The sequence below is a fragment of the Ochlerotatus camptorhynchus genome, unplaced genomic scaffold (assembly GCF_037179485.1).
Source record: "Ochlerotatus camptorhynchus isolate MF236.1 unplaced genomic scaffold, CSIRO-AGI_Acam_v1.1 ptg000328l, whole genome shotgun sequence".
Taxonomy (NCBI): Eukaryota; Metazoa; Arthropoda; class Insecta; order Diptera; family Culicidae; genus Ochlerotatus; species Ochlerotatus camptorhynchus.
In genome coordinates, this window is record NW_027040816.1 from 4502398 (window position 1) to 4530354 (window position 27957).

General features: G+C 42.2%; 1 protein-coding gene and 1 pseudogene across 1 annotated transcript in view; both read right to left on the reverse strand.

Annotated features, from left to right (window-relative positions):
• The window catches only part of LOC135708143 (uncharacterized), a 508021-nt gene extending 484709 nt beyond the window's left edge, over nucleotides 1-23312 (reverse strand). The window contains exon 1 of the mRNA XM_065230121.1: nucleotides 23262-23312. The gene's annotated coding sequence lies outside the window, so the exon portion shown is untranslated. The remainder of the gene's footprint in view (nucleotides 1-23261) is intronic.
• Nucleotides 1-23701, reverse strand: part of LOC135708224 (uncharacterized) — a 58983-nt pseudogene extending 35282 nt beyond the window's left edge.
• Between the last annotated feature and the right edge of the window lie 4256 nt (nucleotides 23702-27957).

Here is a 27957-nt window from a genome sequence, read left to right on the forward strand (position 1 = left end):
CTCTAACATGCCTTATGCTTGATACTCTTTCGACTAATGTTTGCATTTCCTCACCGGTTTTGGCTACCCATCAATCGATAAATAGTCAATGACTCTTTCCAGTAATTCCTAGGCAATCGAGAAATATGTTTTAAACTTTATTTTACTTCCTGAAGTTTGTTCGGAGGCGAACCAGCCTAAGGCTGAAAGCCTCCTAAATAAAGCTAAATTAATTAATTAATTCCTGAAGTTTTTATTCATTTTTAAACTTCCTGAAGTTTTGTCCTGTTTTGTGTTTCCCTGGAATTTTCTTCCACCTTACCTTGGAAGCTTGCGGATCCACACTAGCTGCAGGCACATTTAGGAAGTTCTGAAACTTCCGAAAAGTCCAGACTTTTGTGTAAGTTTCGATAAATTAAAGTTTCATTAACTTCTCTTAAAATTCAAAAACCCGGAAATTTCAAAATAGTCCAGCGAACTCCAGTGAACTTAAGGAAACATCATAAATATTTTGGAAACTTCATAAGTCCAAAGAACTTCAGGGAAATTTGGTGGTTTTCAGGAACTTTAGTGTTTCAGAGAACATCAGGGCAGATCAATTAATTTCAATGAAATTGCTGAAATTATAAAGGAGCTCCGAGAAACTCAGGCAATTTCCGAAAACTTCAGCAATGTTCATGCAAATTTAAGAAACGTAAGGGAAGTTACATGAACATTAGATCATTGTGAGAACATTTTATGGGAAGTTCTATGCTTTTTAATGACAGTGTCGATAACTTTTAAAAATTAAAAAATCAGGAAGATCAGAGAACTTCAATGCTGATGTTACGATAAATTCATGAAAATTGTGAGAGCACTTAAGAGATTTCCTAATCTCCAAGAAAGTCCAGAGACCTTCTAAGAATGATTAGAGATATTCCGGTAGTCTAATTATAATCAGGGAAGTTTCGAGCGCTTCGTGGATGCCCAGAGAGGAAAATTTTCTGGATCATTAGTACATCCCCCAGGAATCTCTTTCATTCGGAATTAAGTCCTTGTTTATTACGACTGTTCCGTAAGCGTTCTAGCTTCCGATTTTCTTCAGATGTTTCTTCCAATTTACCTTAGGAAGTTTCTGCCAGCGTCTCCAGAAAGTTTCTTTCGCCTTCTCCAGAAAGTTCAATTAATTCTCCCAGAAATTTCTTTGGTCTTCGTCTGGAAGTTTGACCATAAGCCAAAGGTTTTTTTATTCGACTTCTATTGGAAGGTTTTTCCGAGCTTCTTCTGGCTTTCCCTGGAAATGGCTACTTCTGGAAATTTACTTTCGGTTTCCGAAACTTTTCTGGGTTCCTTTGGAAGTGATATCCGATTTTTTTCCGATAGTTTATTTTAATTTTCGCCACAAGTTTCTAAGTTCGTGTCTTGGAAGTTTTCCGCAGGTTTTCCCAGCTTTTCTCGAACTTCATCCAGGAGAGCTTCATTTTTCAGCTCCTTTTAGAAGCTAATTCAAACATTCCCCGGGGTTTTCATTCGGAATTTTCCGATCATAGTTCAAAAGCTAAAATGTTGCTTTGATTAACAGCTGTCTCAGTCTTAAAACACTGCACGACTACGATGTAATCTGCCCTAAAGAGCCTGAATTTATTTAAATTAGGCTCTTTAATCAGTCCGACATTTCGGCCATAGGTTGTGGCTTTTTTAAAGGGAAAATATTGTTTTTCGTTATTGTCAATGGTTTCGTCGTTTTCCAATATTTGATTTCATTTAAAGATATTTAATTGAAGAAAAAAACACTACTTGGTCACAATTTTGATCACCACTTGAGAACAACAATAATTTTAAAAATTAATTAAAAAAAAAAAAAAAAAAGTGCTTTAAGACTGAGAAAGCCGTCATACAAAGCAATTCCTTTCAAATCCCACTCGTCACCATCGTTAAAATTTTCGCTTTCAAAAACGGCTATAATATAAAATTAAATAATTAGTAAATACCGATAAATACCGATAAATACCGATTTTTTAATATCCTTGATACCGATAATCTTTAAAACAATCTGGCAACGCTGCTTGCAAGTTCGATTTGAATATTCATTCGTTTCGGACTCGTGGTAATCATGGACGCAAAAAGGGATCTCGTGATAAATTACTCAAGCACGGTGATTGTGAAATTCTGTTTTCGGACGAGAAAATGTTCCTGCTACAGGATCACCACAACCCGACAAATGATCGGGTATATTCAGCATATCTTTCTGATATTCCTCGTAGCAAACTAACTATTGAAAGGTTCCAGAATGTTCCCAGGGTGATAGTTGGGTGATGTTTCTCTAAAACTTTGGGTTCCATTGCTGTTCATTGAATCTGGGTTAAAATTAACTGTAAATATTACATCGATAATGCTGTGAAGAACCATTTGCTTTCCTTCATCAAGAAACTTTACAAGAATGCACCATACTGTTTCCAACAAGATTCTGCACCGTCCCACCAGGCAAAACCTATACAGGCTTGGTGTGAGGTAAATTTTCCGGATTTTATTTCGTCGAAAGAGTTGTCTGCCTCTTCACCCGATTCGAATCCTCTCGACTTATATGCATACTTAGCATACTAGGGAATACCAAGGGACTAACCGTGGACATTTTTAAGCATCGTTTGGTGAACTGGGGCCTCCCTTAGCTCAGTCGGTAAAGGCGCAGCTACAAAGCAAGACCATGCTGGAGGTGGCTGGGTTCAATTCCCGGTCCGGTCTGGGAATTTTTCGGGTTGGAAAATTTCTCGACTTCCCTGGGCATAGAAGTATGATTGTACTTGCCACACAATTATAGTAATACAAAAATGGTACCGGCATCGAAAGCTATCAATTAATAACTGTGGAAGTGCATCTAGAACACTAAGTTTAGAGCACGCAATAAGCTAAAAAATGCGATAAGCAAAGAAGAAGAAGAAGAAGAAGATGGTGAACATATGGTACGAAATACATCAAGAAATCGTGCATACCAACTGTAACGCTTTTCAAAGTCGCATGCATCTGGTAATTACGGCAAAGGCAAGGGGTTTGTCACTCAGCACAGTGTGCCAACAACAAATTTGGACGCACCTGGGCACACTAATTGGCACTGTTTGGCACCCACAATTGGATTCGTCATGATCTTTAAAGTTACTGGCAACACTGGTGTACTATCTCTGCGCCAGATGTTAAATAATTGTTATTGATACAATTCAATTTTTGGATTCGCAACTGCAATCGCGAATTTCCGGCCATGTTGGTCAACAACAGGACACATCCGAAGCAGTACATCATTTCACGCTGCGTTCACACAATCAATAGTGAAACCAACATATTTGTTTCCAGGACAACCGGAGCTGATCATCGTGAACCGAGCTGTTATTGTTCGCCCGTGTGGTAATTTTTTCCCACGGCGGCTGCTGTTGCTGCTGCACCGGGTATTTCAACGTTCATCAGCATCTGCATTGGTGGTCTTGGAAATTTCATCCCGCTACAATATTAATCCGTGAAGGGGCAGGGGGCGTAAATATTTTAAAAAAAAATGTCACTATTGTATGCTGCTTCCCTCCAAAGCTTCGTGTGGAATATGACGAAATAAAAGTCATTTTACATCGTCTTCAACCAGAGGTTGCACATATTGAACACAAGACAATGGATAACACCCAGTAGACCAGTGGGGAATATTTCTGGTTGCGAAAAGTTCCACCGGCCGGAGCGGGATTCGAACCCTCACTTCGTGGCACTCACAATACACGTGAATGACGGGTGTTGCCGCTAACCGTACGCCCACGAAGCCCAAGGAAGAGAACTGGACAGAACCGGGCTCTCCACTACCTATAATCTGTGTTGTATTTCGATTTGATAGTGACGGTCGCTAAAGACGCCGGTGACGACGACTGAATGGTGGTGAAAGTAGCAACATCCGTGAACATAACCCCGTTATGAATGTGTCTACCTGTTCATCCGTTGCTGCTCCGCGTTGTCCCACTTGGCTGCCAGATAGCCATCGTTCATCTCCAAAGGCAATTTAGATTCTCCCTATGGCATCGATAGCGTGAGTCCATTCCAGCGATGGCAGGTAACATCAGCAGCAGTTTGTCCCAATCATATCCGTTTCAATGTTGTCTTCGTCAAGCGGTTGGAAGCACTCGATGGCATTCTCGAGTGGATCCCCCGGTCGAACCAGTTTGTCCGGTATCAACTTGACCACTCACGGTCAATCTCGCCAAAATTATCGTCGTCTTGGTTCGGATTCTTCGAATTTCACTGCTTGTTGTGTTATTTGCTTCAAAACAACAACAAAAGATCCTTGAATTGAGCTGTCAAATTAACCGGGTTGCCAAACATGCCACCATCAAACAGTGTCAGTTCAATTACTGGCACAATCGACATTGCCGGCACAGCTGCAGCACATTGAGAAAAAAAAGTTGGCGTAAAATATGCGTGTAGAGTTAGCACCCCTTGAGCAAAAGGAGAAATATTAGAACTGGACTAAGAAGACAAAGTTATAGATGTACCAAACCGGAAATACACTTAAAATTAAAATTCATACAAGATTCTCATTTTTATGTTTATATACTTTACTGACAGGAATTGCCACTCACCCTTTAGACCCTCTCTTGCTTTTACTAAAGGGCTTTATCAAGGATGACTTCTAACTTTGTCCGTAGATTTGATAAAGAGTAATTAAATTGTCAGAATATTGTAAAAAATCTAACATTGCTTGTTGATTCAAAATTCGTCTTTGGAGTTTCAATTCCGTCCTAACGCATTGAAACGCCGTTATATCAACAATCAATACGAAACAAACGATTTTAAATTGGCTCACTACTTGACTAGCCTATTGGTCCCAAGCAAGCGATTAACGTACCCCATTCTAGGCGAAATTCTAGTACTACGCAATATTTGTTTTGATTCGCTATGAAAGTTTGACAGCTAAAATGAGGGGTTATTGGTTTTTCCTATGTTTCGAGGGGTGAATCGATTAGCTTGGGACCGAAGAGAGTACCAGAGCTGAGCCAAAAAGTTGAGCACGTTTTTTCGGGACCTTCTAGTCTTAGAGTTACCTCTAAGGTTATATTTTCTTCGACCTACGGATGAAAGTAGAAAAGTAAGAAGTTGTATCCAAGACACGACCGTAGAATTACGGGCTCGGTATCACTATTCGGCGACTGTGTTAGGAAAACCCCTTTTTTCCATCACGGAAACGCCTCGGATGACAAATTACGCATTTTCGTGCACAAAACGCACGGAATTTTTAGTTTACTCAATAGAAGAAAAATCGAAAATTGATTGGAGGAATTTCTAGCTAAAATTTTCCAATCGCAAGATATTCGCGATCAATCATATAAATAAGAGATTTATTTTTTATTTTTTCTAGCGTCTTGGAGAAAACCTTACCTTACTTCGAAGTGTTTCTGGTTCATTGCGAGAATTTGTTACGCATTACGATTGATTGCTGGGTACATTATCAAAGAGCTTTGGGGGGGGGGGTGATGTGGCTGGCAGCAAGACGAGCAAACGTTCAATGAAAATTGACTCTTGAACACCAATAATTTATGGTGGTCCTGAAAAGGAACGTTTTGTCGTGAAGGTTGAGGAATGTTGAGCTTTTAAAGAGTTTAACATGGATGAGGCTGATGAACTGTATGTTGTTTGGAACGAGGGTGACGCGCTTGGCATCGATGGCTCACAGCGGTTCACGAGGAGCAACTGAATCCGATCAGTAGCGGTGCGGCTTCTTCCTCCTTCTTCGGTGAATGGACGCTCATGTGGGCTGCAGCTCGCTGCTTGCAGGCAGCCTTGTGTTGTGTACTGGAGAACAATGTTCAACGCCACGCGTCGAGAGCACTACTGCTGCTGCTGCTGATGATGACGACCGACCGGACAGCACAACCAGTCTTGTAAGCGGTCACGGTAGTCGACACATTTTCTGTGATAATTGACTGCCTTTGCCTCCGACACTCGCAAAACAAGCTATCATAGTACAGTACCAAACTAAAATGTCGTATGACAGGCTCTGTCATACGACACTGTCGCCGAAGACCGTCACGAATGTATGTATTTTAGTTTTTCTTATAATAAGAGCTGCTGATGGTGTGCTTGTGTGAATTCTGAAAATAGCAAGCAATGATGTCCTAGTAATAATATTTCTGATCAGAAATGGTTTGATTTACACCAAATTGAGGAATTACAACGAAATCACACATGTCATATGATAGCTATTTTGTAAATTTTCTTTTAGCTCGAATGTTATTCTACCGCTCGTGTTGTGTGAGAGAGACGACGGTAGAGCATGAGTGTTCGAATACAAACAGACTGTCGCGCACGACAACGAAGCGAGTGTAGTAAAAAACGTCAACAGTTTCAACTCCTGAGCACCACACACGGTGATTGAATAAGCACCGTTCGGCGAGACCGGATGGAATACGATTTCGAAATCTGTGTTAGGGAAAGCACTTTTTGCAGGCAACCGATGATAATTTTGATCACCATTGCAACAGTTGGACATTTGTGTAATTTTCAATAGTGATCTACATGAAAATTGATAAAACTGTTCAGATTCGTAGAAAAAATTCCAATCGATTGGGTTGTTTAGAGTTAAAATCCATCCGCTATTGACAGAGTTATAAATGGTCAAAACCTGACCACTTTTCGTAACGCGGTCGATTTTGGTTTTTTGAAATTGCACATCCAATATGTTAAAAAATGAAACTAGTTGAACTGAACTTTATTTAACTATTTTCGAGAAAATCAGTAAGCAACGAACGTCATGAACTCACAATGACACGTCATTACTGCTTTTATCCTGCACAGCAAGCAAGAACAGTAAAGCAAAGGATGAAAAAGCCAACGATGAGTTTATTGAAGTAGTGCCCTTTTCATCCTTCATTGGTGCACCGGTGATGATGCAAGATTTCCCAAGCTGAGCCCGGGTGTATGTGTGTCAAGGTGCAGCAGGTGAAAGAATAACTGAAAAATGGAAAACCAAAATAAAGGTGCATAAAAGCTTTCCGAAGCTTATTTCGAGGGCACGACCTAGTGGCAGTTGCTGCTTAAAAATCATTTCTCTAGGGTGTAGTTGCCATTTTTTTTCTACCATGTTAAAGTTGTGAATTGTTTACCTACTTAAGGCTGTGTTCCATTTGTTGATTTTTCACTGAAATTTTGCAAGCTGAATAAGGTTTGTTTCAAAAATCAATTTCAAACAACTTATAATTTATGTAAGCACCACCCCAAAAGGTAACATTTTTCAACATAGCTAGTGCCTTTCATCTAGGCTGGGAAGTATGGCAAAAGGGAAAGTGTACGAGATTTAATCCCCGTCTGATTCGGTGGGTTGGATGAACGGAAAGCCATAGAGCCATCCTCGGGCGTTTCATACCGACCAACGTTTATTTATAAACTGTATAAAGTCTTCAAGGGCTATTCATAAACTACGTAGACCGTTACGGGAAGGTTTAGACCCAGGGCCAGGGTAGATAATCGTTCATACCAACTTTTTGGAATTGTGTATGGACTGTACTGCCGCTATTCGCATGTCCGTCCCATAGCGAAAATCAGCAAACCGAGAAAATCGCGTTTTAAGTTAGCTTCGTACCATTGCTTCTTATGTGATGGGACAACTAATTTGACTGTCTTCTCAAACTTTTTCAGAACAAAGTTGTTGAGTTCATCCAGTATTGCGATTATGGGGGTGACTATCTACCATTTGCATTGAAAAACTCAGTTTTGACAAAAACAACTATGGGACCGACATGCGACCCATAACCCTTCCCTCTTCCCTAAAGTGTCTACATGGTTTATGAACAGCCCTTTACTGTTTTACTTCAACTGGAAACCTTGACTACTTCAAAGTAGAGTGTTCGAGTGATTTTGGTGGGTGTGAATTTAATGTCGTTATATGCCGGGGCCTCCCTTGGTTCAGGCGCAGCTATAAAGCAATACCATACCGGTGCCGGCTGGGTTCGATGCCCACTTCCCTGGACATAGACTATCATTGTGCTTGCCACACTATATAAAAATTCATGCATGTGTTGGCATAGAAAGCTCTCAATTAATAACTGCGGAAGTGCATCTATAGTTGAGAGCCGGAAAAACTATCGCATATGAAGCGTAAACACCCTAGGAAGTTATAACCAGCTAAACTTTCAGCCTAATTTGATTCAACAAAGTTTCATCAAAAGATTAGCATCACCTTCCAATCGATTACACTAATGAAATTTATTGTACAACTCTCCATCAAATTGATGCAAACATTCTCACACATCACAGCTTAATAGCTTATTCCCCGCGCCGAAAGTACGGGACAATTGTATTAGTCGACCGTGACATATGGCTTTCCGACACGTGCAACACAAATACACAGACAGAGCCGGCCCGGCACTCATCCCAGCCAGGAACATCGGTTGGCAGGAAGAGGAAGGCAGCTGCTGCCTCTTGTTCTCTCTAATGGAATCAATATCGAATGAAATTACTTTCGACATCAAACACGGCAAAATAATAGCTTAAAAGTAAATAAACAATCGCTTGGGGGCCGGTCATAAACTACGTAGATACTTTAGGGGGGATTTTCTACGGTCCATGCAAATTGGCGATTGTCTACGCGGTGGTCTGTAGTTTATGAACAGCCCCTCTTGACTGCGTGTCCCCTTCTCACAATGGACCGTTGTTTTGATGCGAACAGGAGGACGACGTGGTGGCCTGGTGGATGTGGAAAGGTGTGTTGGTAATGGAAGCAGTAGCTAGCAAAAGCGCCATGTTCACCGATAAATTCAATTAACGAACCATCGTCGATGGTTCTTCTTTCGAGATTCAATCTCGAACACGAATGAATTTTCGGTTACGATATCCCATGCACTGCTGAGGCAAAGGAGGAGGCAGAAGACTTTCGTTTTGTTCTGATTGTTAGGGGGCAGGAGAGATCAAATGGTTCAAGTCAGGTTCAAGTCAGTGTTTGGCCTTGTTACATGAACGTTAAACTTGAAACCATGCAACGTCAATATTGGGTCATGTGAAGGAAAAAGTTTACTTTACTCGCTCCGTAAGAAACGCACGGGAAAGAAGAGTAAACTCGTTTTATTCATACGGACTATTGTATTGTTTTTAGCCTAAACGAGGTTTGTGGTTTGAATCATGTAGTTCGACTTGCCATTCTAGGATGTTATGTTAGGGAAAATCTGCAAAATGATGTTTTAGGGTGAAAGTTAATACCATCCACAAATGGCCGCTATTATGGTTATTTTTACTTGCTACTTAAAATTTTTGATCGCACGAATCTCAGAAACTATAATGATTTCGCGAATGAAATAATAATCACTCATTTACTTCACTGGAACATACTGCCGTTATATGCATAAGAGTCCCACGGTGCATAAGGATTGCATAGAACATGGTATAGTTATGCGTAGAACGGCAGCATAGAGGTTGAACACGAAAAAATCCAGACACGAAAATCTTGTTGGGGTCTAAAAAAGCATTTTATTTTTCATAATTCAATGTAACAACCATACATTAGAAGGTATTATTCTTATTGTAAGACCAGTCTTCCTTCTAACCATAGGCCATTGCTCGAAAATATTCTTGGTACACGTCCCATTATCTTTTGCACGAGCCCTGTTCCCACTTGTTTGGCTGCCAAATTTCCAAATCCTTCAGGTCGATTGCAGTTCCACCCTTTTTCTTCAGTATGTGGTTCACATTTGGCCAGTATTCCTCAATTGGTCTTAGTTCCGGATACTTGGGAACCACTGTGACGCCATATTCGCTGTACCACTGCACAGTGGTCCAGAATGCAGATTTAGGTGGACGGATATGTTTTGAGCATGAAATTGAAATTTTAGACTTAAAGTCTCGCCTACAAAGTTGTTCCTTATAGTTAGGCCTTCATTTTTATGACAATGAATTCTAGGGTGGTTCGTATAATCATTAAATTAAAAAAATCTAACTTTTTTGTTTGAAGGAATTAAGGTATACATTCTTCGGCAAAGTTATAGCTGAGCTAATTTCAAGCAACTTTGTAACAAATAAACAGTTGTTTTGCTCTAGTTTTCTTGTTTCAAATTTCTCAGCTGTCTTCAAATAACTTTTAGATCTTTAGAAGGTGTAAATTGTTGCTGCACAGAGCTTGTCGATATCTTTCGTCGATCAAGAGTTACTGACGTTTTTCTACTAAAAATATGCCCTTTTCAAATGTTAATATCTCTGGTTGGAGCTAACAAAAAAAAATACGGCATTTGAAAGGACATACGTTATTCTCAATAATATGAAAAAAATTAGAGTTATGTTATTTTTTAAACTCGTATAAAATCAATTTGAATTTATTCATATTTTTACTATAATAAGGTATATCTTTTTTTATAAGAAGAGATACAGGCAACACTTTTCGCTATAAAATGTGCGTCTTAAAGAGCTTTATAAGTCTCTGAAAGTTGACTTTCATGAGCAATTTGAAATAAAAAAAATATCGGCAAAATATAGTTTTCATAGGACTACTCTACTGACAAATTTAAATAAAATCTCGCGCAACACGAGAAAGGGCCTATCATTGTTGATCAAATCTCTTCATCGATTTTCTCTTTCGCGAATAACCCGACTGAAAATGAATTTCGCTTTCAGTGTGTTGTTTGAGACGCAAGCTAACATCATCTTCTGTCGAACTGTGCTTGGAGCTTAGCGAGCAATTTGTGGTAAACCAAAGAGAAAGTCGATGAAGAGAATCGATCAACAAGGATAGGCCCTTTTCTCGTGTGACGCGAGAAATGTGCTAGTACATTTGTTTCAATTTTTGGACATTTAGTGACTTTGGAGAAGTTTTTGTGCCCTTAAAATTCCCTTTTTTTTGGTGTTTGCAAACGTCAGGGTGGTCCTCAAATTAGATGATTTTTAAAAACTAACTTTTTTGTTTTACAAAATAAAGCCATGTGTTGTTTGAAAAGGCTGTAGCTGAGTTAATTTCAAGCAACTTTGTTGAAGATAACTTTTTTCTTTCTCTTAACGTTCTCGTTTTGGAGTAATTTTACGGAGTTTACTTAGAATGTTCCTGGAAAAAATAGCCAATAGTCAATTTTCTATTGAAAGTCATCTTCTGGAGGCTTTTAAAGCTCATTAAGACAAACGTTTTTTAATAAGATTTGTTGTCTGTATCTCTTCTAATAATTATAGTAAAAATATGAATAAATTCAAATTGATTTTATACAAGTTTAAAAAATAACATACCTCTATTTTTTTCATATTTTTGAGAATAGCATACGTCTTTTCAAATGCCGTAAAAACTTTTTTTTGCCCCAGAAGTAGAAAAACGTCAATAACTCTTGATCGGCGAAAGATATTGACAAGCTCTGGACAGCACAAATTTGTGCCTTCTAAAGATCTAAAAGTTTTTTGAAGACATTTTTGCTGAGAAATTTGAAATAAAGAAACTAGATCAAAACAACTGTTTTTTAGAGACACCCCAACACAATTCAAGAAAATAGCTCAGCTATAACTTTGCCGAAACATGTATAGCTTAATTTCTACAAACAAAAAAGTTAGATTTTCGATTTCAATGATAATGAGAACCACCCTAGAATTCATTGTCATAAAAATGAGGGCCTAACTATAAGGAACAACTTTGTAGAAGAGACTTTTAGTCTAAAGTTTCAATTTCATGCTCAAAACATATCCTTCCACCTAAATCTGCACTCTGGGCCACTGTGCACTGTTTGGTGGAATTTGAGTAGTGGCAGCTTGTCAAGTGCAGCCAGAATAGGCAATCCACCTCATATTGCTCCAGAAAAGGCAGAAGTCTCTTCCGTAGGAACTCCTCCTGGTAAATTAATGGTCCCAGAAGTACCGAAAGTTTCGCTTATGAGTCCACAACTGCAGATTGCTTGCCAGACAAGGATTTTGTTTGGTAATTTCGACTTCTTCGGGACAGTCTTCCGGTCAACCGAGGAATAAAATTCCTGCCTAGGAATTTGATCGAAAACTGCCAGGAGCGGATAAACTGTGATTTTCTTTTCGAGCGTGCAGGATCGAATCGCGACGTGCTTGCTCCGGTTAGGCGATGATTTCAACAAATGGGCTTATCCTCAGCGCAATCCACGGCAAGGAATCCGGCCTACCTTCTTCAATGGTGTTGAATGGAGCAGTTGCTTCCACTCCTCAGCAGATCTGTCGCTTGTTTTCTGAGCATTTCGCCAGTGTTTTTCACGAATGAGAGATTAACTGACGAACACGTTACCCTAGCAGCTAGTAATGTTCCACTGTACGGTCAAACACTGGGTGCGATGGATGTCAACGTCGAGATGATTTCCACTGCCGCATCACAACTCAAGTCGTCCTTCAATCCAGGACCCGATGGCGTTCCATCCGTATTCCTGAAAAAGCATATCGCCAGCTTGCTGATGCCCATGCTTCACCTATTTCGATTGTCCATCTCGAGTGGTACATTTCCATCTTGTTGGAAATTCGCACATATGTTTCCTATCCACAAAAAGGGCAGCAAACGGGATGTGGACAATTATCGTGGAATTACGTCGTTGAGCGCAGTTTCGAAGTTATTCGAGTTAGTCATCATGGAGCCTCTACTCTCTCATTGCAAGCAGTATCTAAGTGGTGATCAACACGGCTTCACTTCCGGTCGTTCTACTTCCACAAATCTGCTGTGTTTGACATCGTATCTTACGGAAAACATGGCAGAGAGGACTCAAACAGACGTCATATACACCGACTTGTCAGCTGCCTTCGATAAGCTAAACCATGCCATCGCGATTGCCAAGTTGCATAGACTTGGGGTCAGCGGCAACCTCTTGCGATGGTTTCGTTCATATCTCACTGATCGGCACCTGATGGTTGCCATTGGTGACAACCGGTCCAATATCTATCTAGCTACGTCAGGAATACCTCAAGGAAGTCACCTGGTGTCAGCTGGTGTAATTTGAACCGAATGGTGGTTAACCCCACTAAGTGTTCAGTGATCACTTTTACTCGGAAGAAAGAACCAATCACATTTGAATACAAACTTATCGGCACTGTAATCGACCGTGTGAACCATGTGAAAGATCTGGGTGTTATTCTAGATTCTCAACTTACGTACAAGCAGCACATCTCGTACGTTGTCAACAAGGCGTCTAGGACATTGGGATTTATCTTCAGGATAGCAAAGAATTTCTCCGATATCTACTGTTTGAAGTCACTGTACTGTTCCTTGGTGCGATCCATTCTGGAATATTGTTCTACGGTCTGGAGTCCAAACTACAACAATGGTGCTGAGAGAGTTGAGTCCGTTCAACGCCGTTTTCTTCGATTCGCTCTGCGGAAGCTGCCTTGGAGAGACCGATTTCATCTGCCCAGCTATGAAAGTCGTTGCCAGCTGCTTGATCTGGAGCCTCTCCGAACTAGAAGAGACACCTCTAGGGCCCTGTTCATTGCGGACACTTTACAAGGTAGAATTGATTGCAGTGCAATCTTGGGGCAAGTCAACATTAACGTCCAACCCCGTGCGCTACGTAACAACGTTATGCTGAGATTGCCACTTCAGCGCACAAACTATGGCATGAACGGTGCAATAGGTGGGCTGCAACGAGTGTTCAATCGAGTCTCGGGCATCTTCGATTTCCATATGCCTCGACAGCTGCTACGAAGATACTTCTCATCGTTCTTTTCTGGCACAGTTAACCGTGAATGATTGTGTGTTTTATTTATGTATTTTATTCTTAGTTTTTATTTTTTGATTTACCTATATAAGTTACTTAAATCATCATTGGGGCTTTACACAGCCTGTTGATGCAGACAAATAAATAAATAAATAAATAAATCCTGACAACCAATGCCTACTGTGATTCTATACACTCTTAGCTTGATTAAGTGAAATTTTCAAAAATTTACTCAAAAAATGCCTTAATGGCAGCGTTTTCAATGTGTCCGGATTTTTTCGTGTTCAACCTTAACATGTGATTACAATTTTCTGCACGTAATCTTTATAGTTTCTGAGATTCATGCCATCAAAAATTCTGCTGATAATTAGTTAGATAAGGTCAATTTCTTAGTTATGAGTTTGCTTAAAGGTAAACTTACGTCTAGTTTAAAAATCTACATACATTAAAATCCTACACCTAAAGTTAATAAATCATTCTATTTGCACCACCCCAGCACCCGTTAACGATCTCGGTTGGTTACACATGTACTTATAAACCACTGATTCGGGCTAGCACAATAGCCTTTTTATTGCTTGCACAATATCTACTTTGGCTTCTCCGGTTGTCTAGAGAGGCTCTGAGCTAAACTCAACTTTATACCCCAAAGCAAACCTTTTCGTTCTTGTCCGAATGTATGGATTCTGTCTCGTTTCTTTCGTCAACAAACCCAAGGGGTTGGTCACTCAGCACAGTGTGCCAAAAACACAGTAGTGCACACTCTTGGCACTGTTTGGCACCCATTTAAAGTAACTGGCATCACAGTGCGGATGTGTCAAAATTTGATTGTTGACACAAATAATTTTGGGTATCTGCAGCAGATTATTTCGCCGGAGCCTCTAACTCACCCTTACTGCCATGGTCCGCACCGGAGCAACGGGATATGTTGTTGCTGCTGCCGCCTCTGACGGTTACTTTTGCTCGGCGAATTATATGAACTGGCGGCGTCTCCAACGCATCTGCTGCTACTGGACGGATCGTGCTGAAGTGTCCCTTCCGGTCGATCCATCCCCGGTCGTCAGCAGCAGTACCACCACCGCCATCCTCATCCTTATGGTCAAAATCACCATCCAACACCACCAGCAGTATCTCACTATCTTCTGTATAACAATTGTCTTCTAGTAGTTGGCCAATCCGATCGCCAACGACCAAACTGATGCACGTCCCATCCGGTTCCCTCAGAGACAGACTGGTGAGACCGGTGGAAATAATATTCATCTCTCTGCCGGAGATATCGTCATCTAGACCAACTCATCATCGTGCGACAGAGGACAAATTCATCGTCCACCATCTTGTCGGGATGCATGCACGAATCATCCATGTGGACAAGCTCATCGTCAGCTTCACCATCGACATCATCCACCAACGAAAGGCTTGCGGTGACGTGGACAGTCCAGTCTGGCTGGAGCAGATATTCGCATCTACGTAGCACTTCTACGGATTGAATTCGTACGGTTCGCAGGGGACGATTTTGTAAAAATTGAACTGAGATGAATTGATTTCCTGCGTCATCCATTCCGTCTCCAGTAGCTCCTGGATTATGATCTGAGTTTTGGAATTCTTCGCTGATTTCGTGCGAAATGATCAGTTCGGAAAAGTTGCCCTTGCTGTACGAACGTCGCCGATCCGAAGTCAATCGGCTTGATATGGAAATTGTGATTGATTATAACGTTCTCGCCTATAGCAATCCGCATCCGCAACAGCAAGATCCAACACAGCTTCTCCGTCATCACGTGTCTTCGATCGATAAACTCGAACATATCCATCCCGGAGCCGTGGATTTCCATCACAACCTGGAAGAACTCATTCGTGTTCGTGTTAACAATGTACGGATGCTTCACTTGCGTCAACAGGTACACTTCCATCGGAATTTCCCGCTTCTCCTCGGTCTTAATCATAAACTGCGGCATGAGCTTCTCCTTCAGTATGAACTTCAATATCACCAGCAACCTATCCGAGTTCCGGTAGCTCAGCTTGACATACCCGTACGCGCACTTCCCGATGTGCTCCACCAGCGTGAAATATTTGCTGTACTCTCAGTGGAACCAAATCTTCATCGCACTGCGACATACGATGTATTCTTGGTGGCCTGCCCCACCGAATTGTCCAACGTACTAATCACCACGTCAACGTCAGATTCTCATGCCTATCATCATCCTCCAGGTTGTTGTACGATGAATCCGGATCCCGGCTTACTCAGATGCAGTAGACCTTCCACCCGCAGGGAAGCGTCTGATTCGAAATGGTATACGTTGCCATCGTAGAGAATCGCTTCCACGCGGTACATCCCATCCGAATAGATCGACCTGCGCGGGCCACACGGAATCGGAAGCGTTCCAACGGCCGAATGTGATTTCTGTAGATCTGGAGTTGACGTGACCATTGTCTTCGACAGCTCGTATGGTTTGACATGCTAAAACAAAACATATGAAGTGTCAAATACCGGGTTGCCATACATACAATAATTCGGGATGACTTATAGAAACCGTCAATCGATGTCCGACGCCATCTTAAAATTCAAGATGGCGGCTTTCGGTTTCAGAAAAGTTGGAGTTACTGTTAAATATCCTTCAATATGAGTATTTTCTGAATCAGCTTGACGTAAAACCTCGCGTTAAACCAAAAATCGATATCCGACGCAATTATGAAATCCAAGATGGTGGCTTCCGGTTTCAAAAAAAAGTGGGCAATACTGTCAAATAACCTTCAATATGGGTATTTTCGGAATTGCGATGACATCTAAAGACCAGAAATCGATGTCCGACGCCATTTTGAAATCCAATATTGCGGCTTCCGGTTTCAGAAAAAGTGAGAAAACGGTCAAATATTGAAGGGTATTTTTGGAATCAGGGTGACGTTTAGAGATCGGATATTGTTGTACGACGCCATCTTGAAATCCAAGATGGCGGCTTTCAGTTTCAGAAAAAAAATTGGGAAATAGTGTGAAATACCCTTCAACATTTGTATTTTTTTTTTTTCGTTCAAGGTGACGTTTAGAAACCGAAAATCGATGCCCGTTGCCATCTTGAAATCCAAGATGCTGGCTTCCGATTTCAGAAAAGTAGAAAATACTGTCAAATACTCTTTAATATGGGTATTTTCGGAACAACGTCTTAAGACCATAAAACGATGTCAAACGCCATTTTGACATGCCAGATGGTGGATTCCAGTTTCAGAAAAAAAAAATGGAAAATACTATCAAATACCCTTTAATGTGGTCTTAACACCGAAAATCGATATCTGACGCTAATTCAAAATACAAGATGGCAGCTTCCGGTTTCAGAAAAAGTGGGAAATACTGTCAAATACCCTCCAATATGGGTATTTTCATAATTGGGATGACATCTAGAGATAGTCGATGTCCAGCACCATCTTTGAAATTAACGGCGCCAGTGGTGTAGTGGTAAGCGTGATTGCCTCTCACCCCAAAGGGCTTGGGTTCAATCCTAGTCAGCGCCGCCGGGATTTTTTGAGGCATAACATCTCTGATCACGCCGTTGGTCCCCGGTCCATGAGTTGATGTGTCAATAGGTACCTTCCTGGCGTCGGTATCATTGGTACTCAGTACGGAATACATGATCGACGGAAAACAAATCAAGGCATCCAGTTTCAGAAAAATAGGAGTCATTTTTTGCTACAACTACTGCTCGAGTTGAAAATATCGAATACGCCATTTTGAAGATTTTTCTGAGATTCAAAATGGCCGAATGTCAGCTCAAACGTGATCTATTGACAACTACCAACAGAAACAATTATGAAAATGTGCATGCAAATCGGAGAAGGTCGAGTTAGAAATTCAATGGTTTATGCTGTTTGGCCAGGAAATGCTCACATGAATCATTAACCCTGTAATGGTAACCTTAAATCAGGTAGCTTTTGCTTTCAATCGGCGGCGGGGACGCACATATTGAAGCTCCAAAGGATTCAATATCGTTGCATTCGAATCGCGCTAGGTTGTATGCAATCGACGCATACCATGAGTCTTGAAGTTCTTGCGGGCGTCCTCTCCTTAACAAATCGTTTTGTGGATTTATCGTTCCAGTTCCTCATCCGCTGTGAAGTCATGAACCCGCTGGTGATCGAAAACTTTGAAAAGCTGCTAGATCGGAATCCTCAAACACGATTCATGAGCTTGTACTACGAGTACATGACTCTGGATATCGGCCCCTCCTCGTTCAACCCCAATCGCGCTGTCTCCCATCATTTCAAGAAGAACCCGTGAGATTCGATCTCAAAATGAGGCAGGAGATTCAAAGATTTCCAGAGCCTCACCGTTCCCTGATTGTCTCAACTATTTTTGCGAACAAATACCGCCACGTCCCCACCGAGAAGAGATTTTTCACAGATGGGTCGGTGATAAATGCATCCACTGGTTTTGGAGTATTCCACGATCTTCATAGCGCCTCATACAAGCTTCAAAAGCCGTGTTCGGTATACGTTGCTGAACTAGCAGCTATATCGTACACGTTAGAGCGTATTGCCTCACTTCCACCTGACCATTATTTCATTTTTACGGATAGCCTAAGCTCCCTGGAGGCTATGCGTTTAATGAGGCCGATGAAGCACTCGGCGTATTTCCTCCAGGAAATACGATCGTCATTGAGTGCTTTATCAAACCGCTCGCATATCATCACCTTGGTATGGGTCCCTTCTCATTGCTCTATCTCGGGCAATGAGAAAGCGGACTCGCTGGCCAAGGTAGGCGCTATGGAAGGCGATATTTACGAGCGACAAATCGCCTACCACGAATTTTTCACGATTTCTCGTCAGCAAGTCCTCGCCAACTGGCAACAAAAGTGGAATGATGGTGATCTGGGAAGATGGCTACATTCTATCAGGTGTCGATCAAACCCTGGTTCAAAGGGTTGGATATGAGTCGTGATTTTATTCGTGTTATCTTCAGCCTCATGTCCAATAACTGTTCGTTAAACGCCCACCTCTTCCGTATTACGCTTGTCGACAGCAACTTGTGCACCTGTGGAAACGGTTATCACGACATCGAGCATGTTGTTTTGTCCTGCTCCTTGCATCATGAGGCGAGATCCGTTCTGTGTGATTCCCTTAGGGTCCGAGGAAAACAACCCTTTAAGCCAATTAGAGACGTCTTGGCTTGCCGTTATATCGTCTTTATGAATCTTAAAGCTATTGATGTATGTGTTTAATGTTTTGTGTTTTAGTCATCCTTTACGTTTAAGTTTTAAATTAGTTCCCTTGTCCTCTCTCCAAATTATCAAAAAATGTAATCCCTAATCTCGAGTAAGCCGCGAGTAATCGGCCCCCGTTCTACTAACATTAGTTGTAAGAAAAGATATTAATGTAAAAAATATTCGGCTCCGCAAAGCTAACGCATTTGAGCCTTGACAAATAAATGGATTATAAAAAAAAACTTAAATCATGGTCCATTTTGGAAACCTACATACACCATGTATTGCTGTATCTCAAGTTCTTGAATTATTTAGAAGGGTGATGTCTTCGGCAAAGTTAATCAGAAGATCAAGGGCTGCTGGGTGGTGGACAGATGAATTCTGAATTATTTCGTTAGGCTGAGCATCCCACATGTACATATTTTGAACTACTGTCCTCAAGTCCGGATTATTTCGACGGATTACGTCTTGTGCAAAGTTGATCAGGAGGCCAAAGACTACTGGGAAGTGGACAGGTTAATTATAAATTCTGCCATTAGGTGGCGCTAGTGAATGTTCAAATATGTGTTACTACTGTATCTCCAGATCCAGATTATAAAGAAGGATAATGTACTGGACAAAGTTGATCAGGAGGTCAAAAACCGCTGGGAGGTGGACATATCAATTCGGAATTCTGCCTACAGGCGGTGCTAGCGAGCATGCAGCATGGTACTGCTGTATCTCCAAATCCTGATTATATGGACGGGTGATGTTTCCGGAAAAGTTGATCAGGAGGTCAAAGACTCCTGGGAGGTGGACAGATCAATCCGGAATTATGCCACTAGATGGCACTAGTAAGCATGCAAATATTCAGAGCTGCTGCATCTCCAGATTCTGATTATAAAGAAGGGTAATGTTTTCGGTCATGCGCTGATGGGATGTGGACTTCTAAATTCTGAATTCTGCCGCTAGGCGGTAGTGAGTATTCCACATGCACATATTCTGTATTGATGTATCTTAAGATCCTGATTATGTAAACCGGTAATATCTTCGGTAAAGTTGATCAGGAGGTCAAGGCTGCTGGGTGGTTGATAGATTCATTCGGAATTCTGTCGCTAGTGAGCATCCCACAAGCCAATATTCTGTATTGATGTATCTCAACATCCTGATTATTTAGATCGGTAATATCTTCGGCAAAGTTGATGAGGAGGTCAAGGACGGTTGGGTGTTGGACAAATCAATTCAGAATTCCCCACTAGGTGGTGCTAGTGAGCGTGCAAATAATCCGTTTTTCTGTATGACCAGATCCTGATTATATAGAAGGGTTATGTTTTCGACAAAGTCGATCAGGAAGTCAAGGGCTACTGACACCAATTTGGAATTATGCCGCTAGGTGGCGCTAGTGAGCATCCAGCATGCAAATATTATGTGGTGTTGTATCTCAAGACCCTGATTATATTTAAGGGTGATGTCTTCGGCAAAGTTAACCAGGATGCCAAAGAATGCAGGGAGGTGGACAGATCAAATTTGATTTCGGCCGCCAGCTGATGCTAGTAAGCATGCAAATATTTTATACTGCTGTATCTCTAGATTATATAGAAGGATGATGTCTTCAGGAAAGTTGATCAGGAGCCAAGAGCTGCCGGGTGGTTGACAGATATCTTACTATTCTGTGCTTGAGAGCATCCCACATGCAAATATTATTTGCTGCTGTACCTCAATATCTTGATTATTTAGACGGGTGATGTTTTCGCCAAAGTTGATCAGAAGGTTTCATTTTAGAATTCTGCTTTGTGCGAGATATTCAGGAGTTGATAAATATTGATCAACTAGCAGTTGATCACTAGAAACAAAACCTTGATTGATATGGAATAGATACAGCAGTCAAAATGACCATGAATTTTGATCATCTTCGATCAAGGTCAATGTTCATCATTTTTTTAAGCTTTGAAAGAGATGCTTTATGGTCAAAATCTGATGGAAGGTGACAACTAGCTAGGAGGAAAGGGATGAAAGTTTAGAACGGATAGTTCGGTTAAAGAAAGGCAGTGTGAAATTTGAACAGAAATTGAAAGTGAGTAAGTAGAATTTTGTTGCCAATATAATTTTCTTCTTTTTACCAAGCTACCGGTTGATCTGATCATCATGCAGTAGTTCGGAGTAAAGCGTAGTAGCTTTACAACTGAAACTGGCAAAGAAATAAGAAGATTCAGTCAGCTTATATACCATTGACTTGCATGCACACTAGCGTCACCTACTTACAGAACTCCGAATTGATCTGTTCAACTCTCAGCAGCTCTTGAACTCCTGATCAACTTTTCCAAAGACATCATCCTTCTATATAATCAGGATGTTGAGATATGTACCTGCAGAAAATTTGCGTGCTCACTAGCTCCGCCTTGTGGCAGAGGTCTGAATTGATATGTCCACCACCCAACAGGCCTTGACCACCTGATCGACTTTTCCGAAGACATCACTCTTCTATATATTCAGGATCAGAAAGTGTATATGTTGTACATATTATTTGCATGAACACTAGCGCCATCTGGCGGCAGAATTCAAAATTAACAAACCTGCCAGTAGTCTTTCACCTCCTGATCAACTTTTTCAAAAACATCAACCGTCTAAATAATCATGATCTTGAGATACACCAGTACATAATATGTGCATATAGGATGCTCACTAGCGCCGCATAGCGGGATAATTTCAACCTGATATATCCAACATCCAGCATTCCTTGACCTCCTGACCAATTTTGCCCAAGACATCATCCTTCTAAATAATCAGGATCTTGAGAGTACAGAATATTGGCATGGTGTGCAGTTTTCCAACTACGTAAAGTCCGACTTTAAGATCCAACATAACTCAAAGTATGCCATGAATTGAATTCCAATTCAGCTAAAACGTCTTATCTTTATCCAATTTGAAGGTACTGTGGTTTGTTTGCTTCAAAGTGGCCTATGGCACCGCAGGCTTCCATTACAGACTTAATTCGGCCCAAAACGAGACTACGGATGATAAATAAATGCGTGCCTAATTAATGCGATGAAATATGTATTCACCAGCCGGATTTCTCGCATTAAGCCCAGCTGAAGAAACATGACAAAATCAAGTTAACATTTTGCTCATTACACAACTAATTAACGCACCCGCACCCAGCAACTTCAAACGAATTGGTAAACAATTTTCGTGAAGTGTTCCACGAATTCCTCCCTCGCATTTGGAGCAATTTTTTTAAAACCCGAGTTTATGTACCTATGGCAGCTAATAAAGCTGGAAAAGGTGCCCTCTCATTTCCCTTGCTTCATGCAAGCACTCAACCAAATGGTGTCCCTAATTCGTTCCCGGAAGCACCAAATTCCAAACTGTCGAGCTCCGATGACTTTCGCATCCTTAGACACATAGACGCTCATGCGAGCATATCTCCTTTCAAAAAGAATAAACCATATTAATTCCGCTGCTTTCCAACGATGCTATATTGTTGTATCCTTTTCTTTTGGGACTTACCTCTCGAACACTGTCTCTGTCTAAGTTCTGTGAACCTGATGTTGCTTATGTTGTTGAACCGTGATCTGCTGCTCTACTACTGCACTGGTATCGTAATTTGAAAAAAAGAACACACTTCTCGGAACTCACTTCGCGTATTTTCTGTTTTGCCCATTTAGCTGCTCGTCTCTCTCTGTTCAGACTTAATGAACGCGTCACTCAAAATTTTTCGTTAAAATTGATTTTCCTCTTTCCGTTTTACTCCCGCAGAATCCGCAGGACCAGGCGACCACCAGTGATGCGAATCGACGGATAGGATGGCAGCCGAGAAAATTAAAAACACTTCAATTTTTTTCTCGCTTCCGCTTTTTTTATATAATCAATGGGAAATCAATATCGATGAGTTGTGCTGGCCTACTGAGGAGTGTTGCACCGGGACACACTTTCACGTAGTTGTCAATCAAGCGACAATCGAAGCAGGCATACACCACCACCCCGCACCACTCACTGCCTTCTTTCTTCGGTTTGTCGGTTGGTTTGTTATTATTTATCCGAAAGGACCAACACATAACCCTGAGGACATTCGTAAGTTTTCTCTGTTCACCTGACCGGGACTGAGCATAAAACAAAAGCTTTTCTTGAAGGCGATAGAGGACGTCGACGTCGGCGGTGCGGTGGTAGGAAACGTAGAACCCCGTTATCCTTTCTCCCTTCTACTGGACTGCTTCTCATTTCATATTCTCGCTGCGCCGTACTTGTGGCCTCCTTTCCCTGAAGGAGGCTTTTTCGATCGATGATTGTCTCGGTCCTCGTCGAGTCCTTATACTCGATGATAGTCACATTCCCAACATATACACACTGACTCGGGAGAGATAGCTTCACGCAATCCTTAAAATTTAATACCTAGACCAGATTTGCTTCCTCGATGCATACCACTTTCATTTGCTTGATAATATCCAACTTGATTCCTTCATTCACCCCGCTCTAAGAACGAAAACTACAAAAGACAAACCCCCACCTTCTGCTCCTGCTGCTTCAACTTCTCTTCCGTAAAATCCAGAAAATACACGCGACAAAGCGGTCGGAAGAGGTAAATAAATACTACCACGGATTGATACTTGAACTGCTCTCGTCCCCCTCCAGTACACACTCACACACACACACCCACCCGAAAAAAGAATAACCTCCCGTTCCACTCCCGGATAATCTACCACTCTTCACTTTGATAGGCAATCGCTAAGAGAACTCTCGTCTGGCGCCACTTCACTCCGCGATCTACCGCACTGCATAAGAATCCACCGAAGACTGAAGCTTTTTCGTCCTTATCGGAGCCTTTTTAAAGCAACGACCCACCGCAGGGACGACCCGACCCGACGAGATTCGCCGGATGTGTATTCGGAAAACGCAGCGTGCGAGCTTTTCCCCGTTCTCAGCGCAGAGCGACACGCTCTCGTCCATCACGCTCACGATCCAAGTAGCACGTGAGTCCAGGCACAAAAAAGCTCGCTCTGTTTACGTTCCACCATCGGAAGCAGACGTCGAACACATGGCGTACGCTCCACTCCGTATTGGCCATTTATCGCCCATTCGCGGTGCCTTCTCCCCAGTTTCTATACATACTTGCGAGCTGTACCTACTCACGGCCGAGAGGCAGTTTTATCACAACATGACCAAGTTTTCGGTTTTTTTTTTGCATTGCAGGCCACATCGAGGGTCTCCTTACTCTCCTCTCCCGTCGAGACGACTACCGCGGGATGAAATCAATAAAATTTTCAGGAAACTTTTTGCCACACGCTGCTGGCTTCCACTCATGGGACGGGGATGGGATTTCGGGATCATGATTCCACGAAATCGACTGAAAGTGACTATGTACTTCGGTCAGCATGAATGGGAACAAGAGAACGGGAGAGAATTGAAGTTTTGGCAGCTTCCATTTGGCGAAGTTTGATTTGGAATGCTGGAAGGGAGAATTCGGCTGTAGCTTTAATTGAAGACTTAATGGAAATTTTGCGCATTCTTAGAAACTTTTAGGATCAATACAATCTTTCACTATCACGGAAGAGAAATCGCGTTGGTTTGAAAGGATTTTGTATTCTTACGAAATTGTAAATTTTTGAGCATAAGGGCTGTGATGGAAAAATAATTTGAAACTAGAACCTAATCTTGGTCCACGTGTAACTTTTTTTGCTCATAATCGGTTCGCTTGAAATCCTCCGAAGACTCGATCGATTCGATTGAAATCACAAAAACTACCATACGTCAACTCTATAGAGCAGTTCCACGCCAACTGACGAATCGAATCATGAAACTTCGCATAATTGGTCACTAGGGACAATAAACCAAGTTTATGCCATTTTTTGTATCTATTTAAGGACCTTCATACAAGGAATGACATACATTAACAGTTCCACTTAGAAATTGATACAGTATATGATACATATAGTGCTATTTAAATTAAATTAAATAATCCTAAAGGGCGAACACGAAATTATTGCGACACATTCAACAGGGCATAACTTTTTTACCATTGGGTAAAAATCAACCAAATTTTGCACACTTTCTCATTGATGTGTATTGTGTACATGCTGTCAAACTCGAAGTCGTGTTTTTCGATTCAACGAAAATGGAGGTGAACCAACGCGAGTTGAGAGAACAAATTCTTTCCAAACACCTGGAATTTCCTGACCTGTCGCACCGGCAGTTGGGAAAATGTTTAACATTCACCATTCAACCGTCTCCAGAGTGTTGAAGCGGTTCCAGGAGCGGTTGACGTTGGACCACGGCAAAGTAGCTGGAAGAAAACCGGGACCGGAGAACAAAAAGACGGAGGGAAAGGTGAAGCGGATGATTAAAACAAATCCCAACGTCTCAAGCCGTGATTTGGCTAAAAAGATCGGCATGTCGCAGAGCTACGTCCAGAATGCAAAGAAGAGAGCTGGACTACATACATACAAGGTACAGAACTTCCCAAACCGCGATGAGCGGCAACAATCGACGGCTAAAACTCGGGCACGGAAGCTCTACGAGAAGATGCTGACAAAATATGGCTGTTGTGTGATGGACGACGAAACGTATATAAAAGCCGATTTTAAGCAAATTCCGGGGTTGGAGTTTTTCACCGGCAAGAGCAAGTTCGATGTGGACGACAAATTTAAGAAGAAGAAAATGTCGAAGTTTGCCTCCAAATATCTCATTTGGCAGGCCATCTGCTCTTGCGGACTGAGGAGTGAGCCTTTCGTGGCAAAGGGCACAGTAAATGACGAGATCTACAAATCTGAGTGCCTCGAGAAGCGCCTTTTGCCGTTCTTGCAGCAACACGACGAAGCTCCGCTATTTTGGCCAGATTTGGCATCATGCCACTATTCTAAAAGTGTCCTGGAGTGGTATGAGGCCAATTCTGTCCATTTTGTTCCAAAGGACATGGACATGAATCCGCCAAACTGTCCGGAGCTGCGCTCGGTGGAGCAGTACTGGGCAATAATGAAGCGGGAACTTCGGAAGAACAAGAAGACAGTCAAAGACGAGAAGGACATGTTAAGAAAATGGAAAAAAAACTGAGAAACTGGTACCGGATGACACTGTAAAGACTTTGATGGAGGGCATCAAGCGAAAATTCGTTCAATTTTACACTCAAGGCTCCATCGATTAACTTTTCTTTTGATTTTTGAAGTAAATATATGTATAAAACTACCCTAAAATTTTGGTTTGATTCTAAACATTATAAGAAAATTGGCATGACATTTTCGGTGTCGCAATAATTTCGTGTTCGCCCTTTATATGTATAGCTTTATATTATGAGCTTCCAGTTGTTTCAGCGAGACGTTACTTACCCCATAGTAGCTTTGGCTTTTTAAAAATTAAAATTTCTCCTACACTTTAATTAGCTGACAATGAGGGCAACCTTATACCCCGTTCTCATTACGCTCTATATCACGTGATATAGCGAGATGATATCGATATCAAGTGGAGGTGTTCACACTACGCTGGCCTGATATAGCACTACGTTTATGCCAGCTAATTGTTGCAAACGGTTCTCATTGCAGGGAAATAAGGGAATGTTACTTCAACGGCTACAAAATGGTGAGTTGACAACCTGGAAGGAGCGGAATACCTAGCCGTGGTCCTCACAAGTTCCTACTTCACGCCTCCTCGAGTCATATGATAACAAAAGACTACCAGCTGAAACATGGACACAGCTGGGTGGCGTAGCCTGGGCAATGTTGCCAGTCCGGCAATAGCAAAGTGAAGAGGTGCGACGCGAACACTGGCGCGATAACCATAGTACGGTGATAGAGGAAATGCTTCACCAAACCCGAGCGTCTGTTCACCATGGAGGTGCGGCTCAAAACGGCGTCTGTTCTCCATGTTAGGAGCGGCTGATCACCGTCCTAGTGCCAGCGTGAGACTCTAAACAGAGCTGTGCACGATGGTCCCCCGGCAAGACAGGGGGTTGGGGCAGGCCCAACAAGCCGCCCTGAAAAAAAACAAAGTTGCAAATACTGAAGAAAGAAATACGGATCGGAACAATCGGCACAGACCTACGCGACGAAATAAGGACTACGATTGGAAACTCGGAACATGGAACTGCAAATCGCTCGGCTTCCCGGGTTGCGATAGGTTAATCTATGACGCAACTTCGAAGTCGTAGCACTGCAGGAACTTTGCTGGACGGGACAAAAGGTATGGAAAAGCGGGCATCGAGCGGCTACTTTCTACCAGAGCTGTGGCACCACCAACGAGCTGGAAACCGGCTTTGTAGTGCTGGGGAAGATGTGCCAACGCGAGTTCGAAGTACCTTTTTCCCCCGCAAGGATATCCACAAAGCCACCTGAAGATCACCTGACCAACACACAGAAAACCAAATCACGTTCACGTTCTAATCGACGGGAAATTCTTCTCCGACATTATCAACGTCCGCACGTACCGCAGTGCGAACATAGATTCGGACCACTACCTAGTTGCAGTATGCATGCGCTCAAAACTCTCAACGGTGCATAACACACGTCGAAGTCGAACGCCACGACCCAACATTGAGCAACTACGGGACGTCGGAGTTGCCCAGGACTACGCGCAGCAGCTGGAAGTTGCACTACCCACGGAAGAGCAGCTTGGCGCAGCTTCTCTTGAAGATGGCTGGAGGGACATCCGTTCAGCCATATAGGTAGTACTGCTGCAGCGGCACTAGGTACTGCAATCCCGGACCGAAGAAATGACTGGTTTGACGGCGAATGCAAACTGTTAGTAGAGGAGAAGAATGCAGCACGGGCGAGAATGCTGCAACACCGCACGAAATTGAATGTGGAGCGATGCAGACAAGCGCGGAACAGACAAAACTCGGTTTTCCGAAGGAAGAAGCGTCAGCCGGAAGACCGAGATCGCGAGACGATGGAAAATCTGTAGCGCGTAAACGACACACGGAAGTTCTACGAGAAGTTAAATAGTTCGCGCAAAGGCTACGTGCCGCAAGCCGATATGTGCAAGGACTTGGACTGTAATCTTCTTACGAACGAGTGTGAGGTGATTGATAGGTGGAAGCAGTACTATGACGAGCACCTCAACGGTGAAGCAGCAGAAAACGAAGGTGGCATGGCAACATACCTTGGAGCACGCGCAGAAGACGACAGGCTACCGGCCCCTGATCTTCAAGAATTTGAGGAGGAGATCGGTCGGCTGAAGAACAACAAAGCAACTGGTGTAGATCAACTACCAAGTGA